Source organism: Hordeum vulgare, chromosome 1H, assembly GCF_904849725.1.
Source record: "Hordeum vulgare subsp. vulgare chromosome 1H, MorexV3_pseudomolecules_assembly, whole genome shotgun sequence".
NCBI classification, from domain to species: domain Eukaryota; kingdom Viridiplantae; phylum Streptophyta; class Magnoliopsida; order Poales; family Poaceae; genus Hordeum; species Hordeum vulgare.
In genome coordinates this window covers 316,516,782-316,522,781 of record NC_058518.1, presented here as the reverse complement: position 1 = coordinate 316,522,781, position 6,000 = coordinate 316,516,782, and positions in this window count along the sequence as shown.

Below are 6,000 nucleotides of genomic sequence, written 5' to 3'. Positions count from 1 at the left end.
GAAGGAAGGGAATATTAGATTTCAATTTCCTCTAAATAAGGGCATGGAGCACTTTCCTATAAAGAAAATAAGATTGCCTTATGAATCCACGAGGAGGGCTACTTATGGTTTGAGCACCAAAGACGACGATACGTGATTCTATCGCTTTTATGCCTAGCTAAGGGCGTTAAACAATAGCGCTTGTTGGGAGGAAACCCAATGAATTTATCTTTTCCTTTCTGTTTTGTTGCGTCCACACCATCATAATTCTGTTATGATTGTGTCTTTTGTGTTTCTTTTTGTGTTTGAGCCAAGCAAAACCTTTATGACTAGTCTCGGTGATGGTTGTTTGATCGTGCTGGAAAAAGATAGAAACTTTTCGCTCACGAGATGATTTTTCATTTTTATTCAAAAAGAGATTTTGAGTTGATTCTTTTTTCTGCTGGTTGATATGCCTTTTGACCAGGCATTCGTAATATTTCAGAATTTTTGAGGTACCAGAAGTATACGAAGTATACAGATTGCTACAGACTGGTCTGTTTTTGGAGATTCTATTTTTTTGTTGAGTTGGTTTCTTGTTTTGATTAAACTATGGATAGTATCGGGGGGGGTACTAGCAATGGAAAAGTGAGAATACAGTATCCCAACAACAATATAAGTAGAATTCAAGATTTCTACAGCACCTAAAGGGGTGGTAGTTTGTTTTCTTATGCTAATGCTATCACGAGTTTCTGTTTAAGATTTGTGTTGTGAAGTTTTCAACTTTTGGGTGATGTTCTCATGGACAAAGATATAAAGAGTGGAAATAGCTCAAGCTTGGGGATGCCCAAGGCATCCCAAGCTAAATTCAAGGACACCAAAAAGCCTAAGCTTGGGGAAGCCCCGGGAAGGCATCGCCTCTTTCGTCTTCAATCCATCGGTAACATTACTTGGAGCTATATTTTTATTCACCACATGATATGTGTTTTCCTTGGAGCGTCTTGTATCGTAGGAGTCTTTTCTTTTTGTTGTGTCACAATCATCCTTGCTGCACACCTTTTGAGAGAGACATGCACTCATCGTGATTTTGCTAGAATGCTCATCGTGCTTCACTTATATATTTTGAGCTAGATAATTTTGCTCTATGTGCTTCACTTAGATCTTTTAGATCACGGTGGTGCGTGACTTGGTAGTTGACTTATGCTATGAAAGTAGTCCCAAAGGTGATAGGTACCCAAAGAGGATACAAAAACCTCCATCTTCATGTGCATTGAGTAGAAAGAGAAGTCTTGATTCCTCTCAATTAGTTTTGAGACGTGGATTTGGTAATATTAAGAGTTATGTTAGTAGGGTGTTGTGAATCTAGAAATACTTGTGTTGAAGTTAGTGATTCCCGTGGCATGCACGTATGATGAACCGCTATGTTAGGAAGTCGGAGCATAACTGATCTATTGATTGTCATCCTTTGTGTTGCGGTTGGGATCGCGCGATGGTTAACACCTACCAACCCTTCCCCTAGGAGTATGCGTTTAGCACTTTGTTTCGATCACTAATAAAAACTTTCGCAACAAGTATGTGAGTTCTTCATGATTAATGTGAGTCCATGGTATAGATGCACTTTCACCTTCCACCATTTCTAGCCTCTCTAGTGCCGCGCAATTTTCACCGGTGCACAAACCCACCATATGCCTTCCTCAAAACAGCCACCATACCTACCTACTATGGCATTTTCATAGCCATTCCGAGATATATTGCCATGGAACTCCCACCGTTCCATCTCATGGCTTGTGCCGTCACTCTCATATTGCCATTGCATGATCGTAAGATAGCTAGCGAGATGTTTCAACGTCATACGCCAAGCTAGATCGTTGCACATCCCGGTACACTTCCGGAGGCATTTCCTTTAGAGTCATCATCGTTCTGAGCTTTGAGCTGTGAGTAAATAAAAGTGTGATGATCATCATTATTAGAGCATTGTCCCATGTGAGGAAATAAAAAAATAGGCCAAAGAGCCCAAATAAAAAATAATAATAAAAACAAAAAAAGAGAGGCCCAAGTGCCCAAATAAAAAAAAGGAGAGAAAAAGAGAGAAGGGACAATGCTACTATCTTTTTCCACACTTGTGCTTCATAATAGAACCATGTTCTTCATGATTGAGAGCCTCTCGTTTCGTCACCACCATATACTAGTGGAAATCTTTATTATATAACTTGGCTTGTATATTCCAATGACGGGCTTCCTCAAAATTGCCCTAGGTCTTCGTGAGCAAGCAAGTTGGATGAAATCAAAGAGACGAAAAGTTATGAGCTACACATGAAACTGAAGAACATATCCATGAAGGTAGCGGTTGGCTATTCTTTAACAAATCCCCCTGATGGACCTTCCATTGCACTCCGATTTCACCTGGCTATGCTCGTGTCGGGGTGGATAAAGTGATGCCAGGATATGAGTCACTAGAGGTCGACATTCCTGGAGGTGAAGGGCAGCACACACTACAAGAAGTCTTACGTGGTCTCTTCTTATGGAGAAAGGACTGCATCGTCTTTCCAAGGCCACCGACTCCTCCTCCAAGTCCGTCGCGTCAGCCAACTCCACATCACCACCCCGACAAGGAGCGCAGTGCTAGTTTGCCACCGCATTAGCCGACTCGATCCCACCCCGACATGGAGCCCAACGCAAGTCTGTCACCGCGTCAGCCGACTCCACCACTCCAACCCTCCAACGGGCGGCCATTTCATTTTCTGATGAAGTACTAGAGTCCAAAGAGGAATAAGCCAAGGAAGAAATCCACCCCTCCTCCTCTGCCAAATTTGGCTTACGAGAAGACCGCGGAGGAAAGAGACGAGACAGTGGATGCTGAGTTGCGGGCCCATTTTGCCAAGAGAAAGCCCCCGACAAAGGAGATAATACCTTTGGAAACCGTCAAGCGCGTCCTGGCCAATCTGTCACACCCACCGCCTACGAAGAGAACTAAATCAGACTATGACCGCTCTGTTATCAAGTCACATGAAAAAGGGAAAATGAAGGGGAAGCTCCTTACTAAAAGAAGCAGGAAAACCATTAACCAGCTGGGAGAGCAGTCAGTGCAATCGATCCAGTCGCTCAAGGTAGGTACCGATGAGTTCGTAGTAGATCCCGATGTTGCTTAAGTGATGGCTAGAGAGGCCGGTATCACTGTTGCACAACTCGTAGGAGACAAGAACATTCCCACGATGGAAGGAGATAACCAAAAAGTATGAACATTTCATCCCAAGAAACCTTTCGTCAGGCCTGAGCTTGTCGAGCAGCTATCAACACAAATGTACAGACTCCATAGCCGGTACATGAAGGAAGCAGAACTCAGGCGTACGTGCCTCATGGTGAAAGTCAAGGAAGAGCATTTATTCACTGCAAAAGATTTGTGGATTGACAATCCAGAATTATGGCAGTTATACAATCAAGACGCACTCGACAAATATATCGTCTATTGCTATTGTCTGTAAGTGATTTCTTTCTGTAATTCAAGACCCTAGCTCATCGGCTCGTTCATTTTCCTCTAATTATCCTCACTATATTCTTTTGTGTGTGGTGTTATGCAGAATGAAGATGTTTGAAATGAAAAAAGATGGAGCATATGGCATTGTCTTCATTGACCCAAATTGCATTTATGAGAAGGCAGTAATAGAATTCCCAAAAGATACAAAGGATCACTTGTTCCGATTTTTGGAGATACTAAGTCACAAAGAAAAAAATATTTTTTCCTTACAACTTCAGTTGAGTGTTACTATCTTCTACTATAAATTCTATTTTGCTTATCCTTTCGATGTTAAGTGTATGTATAATGCTTGATGAGTTGCATGGATGCCCGCTTATACAACGCAGATTCCACTGGATCCTGCTAGTCATTACGGTTGACGAGGGAACCGTTCATGTACTGGACTCACCAAGAAAAGACGAGGATGAGTACATGTCCCTGAAGCTAATGCTCGACCGGTAACTTCAGTCATTATCGCACTATCTCGGCCTCTTTAGTTCATTTCTTGATATCAATTAATCAATGACCCATTTTATTCTTTTTGTTTGTCGGGCAGGGTTTGGAGCCGGTTCATCAAGAATGTTCGCGGTGAATGGAAACCAAAGTTGCGATGGAGAACGTCCAGGGTAATTAAGTAGTACTAACTACGTCCGCGCATCTCTTTAGTTCTAGTTTCAGTACCATTATAGTGCTTGATTATTATCTGACTGAATTCTATTCTCATAAAGTATTGCATGCGGCAGGAATTGGGGAATAACCTATGTGCATACTATGTTTGTGAGAACATTCGCTTTATGAGAAAACGGCTGGTCAAAAATCCAGGAACTCTTGAGGTTCGTAAATAGTATTCACAATTTTTATATCATGATCTAATATATATACGCACATATAAATATTCATATCGGTCTCCTTCTGTCGGGACCCCGATCCTAAGCCATAGGAATCCAGCCTGTAACACATCGCATCTCTTTGCGGTCTCACACACGGTTAACCCCACGACTACAGCCTTACCTTAGCCGGGACCGTTTGCGCCTTTTGACTCGCGTATGCAATTGTGTCACTAGCAATCCAATGACAAAGAACCCGGATCAACATGTCTAGTCATAAACCAAAGTGGCAGTTCCGCACAGGGACAGGCATACATGACCCAGCAAAGCAGGTGTCGGTCACCAGCGAATGTAGACGAGTCGTAGCAAGCTACAAGGAGTCCATTACATCGCGTGACATTTCCCCAAAGGGGACAGACACATCAGCTAAGAAGGACACACGCCGGTCAACCAATGTGTCAGGAGCAGTAACGAGCTACCATGGCTCGTTGGATCACAAAGGGGCATTTCCCTGTAAGGAATGCTACTAAAGTCTACGACTAGGTAATCGAACCCCATACATATCAAGTACGACACACGTACGCATGGCATACCGATATGTATAGATACATCGATGGCATCACAACATAACCATAAACATACAAGCTTTATTTAAAAGGCTCGGAAGAGCCACACACATAATATTACACAGTAGGGGGTGTCACGACCCATCATAGCAGTCATTCAAGTTACAAGCCAGCGGAAGTAGATAAACTGTCTATGTACAGACAGATGAAACTAGAAGGCACATGGCCTGACTATACTACAGACCCACCCTAGGGCCAGATCGTAGCTGGGATACCTGTAAGTGCATCTAGTGCCCCTTAGTAATTTTGGTGGTTTGAACACTTATAGGTTAAGTATCTAATGTGTTTGTGAATGTACACAGGATCTATAGGTCATTGAGGAGTTTGAGATATTTGAAGAATATCGACCCCTAAAAATATATGTCTTCAGTTGAAGAAATTGGTCTGAAGCTGAAGAAATGAATCACGAGGAATCTGCGATGAAATTGATACTCCTCATGAAGATATTGATATTGAGAAGATCGGTGGTTCCTGAAGAAAATCGTTCTGAAGAAATTGAAGCGTGAAGATTTATGTTTTCTGTTTTACTTTCTTCGCATTTGATGAATAGGAACACCGTACTATTAAAGGGGGTCAAAGTAACACTATGGAATGAATTTCCTCATGATGCTCACCCAAGCCTAATCCTACCAAAAGCCTCAAGTGAGGAATATGAGTGACATGAGGACTCTCACAGTTGAGGGTTCCGACCGTTTCGATAACCACGCCAAGTCATTGGTCTTATTCACTCCAACGGTCATATTATTTAAGGGCATTAGTGTCAAATCATGTCGGGATGCTCCCAGGCTATAAATAGCCACCCCCCACAACCACTAGCTGGTTGGCTGCTCCGTTAGAAACTGACACTTGTCATAAGAGCAACCCAAATTCCTCAGAGCTTTCGAGAGTAATTCATCAGTGAGGAAATACCCCATCCACCGAAACCACAAACCAAACCAAGTGATTGAGAATCACTGAAGAAGTTGTTCCTGTGTGGGACTGAAGCCTTTTACCTTTGGGCACTGTGCATCCTCCAGACGGTTAGGCGTCATGGTCTAGAGCAATCCAGCAGTCAATTGTGGATTGCCAGGTGACC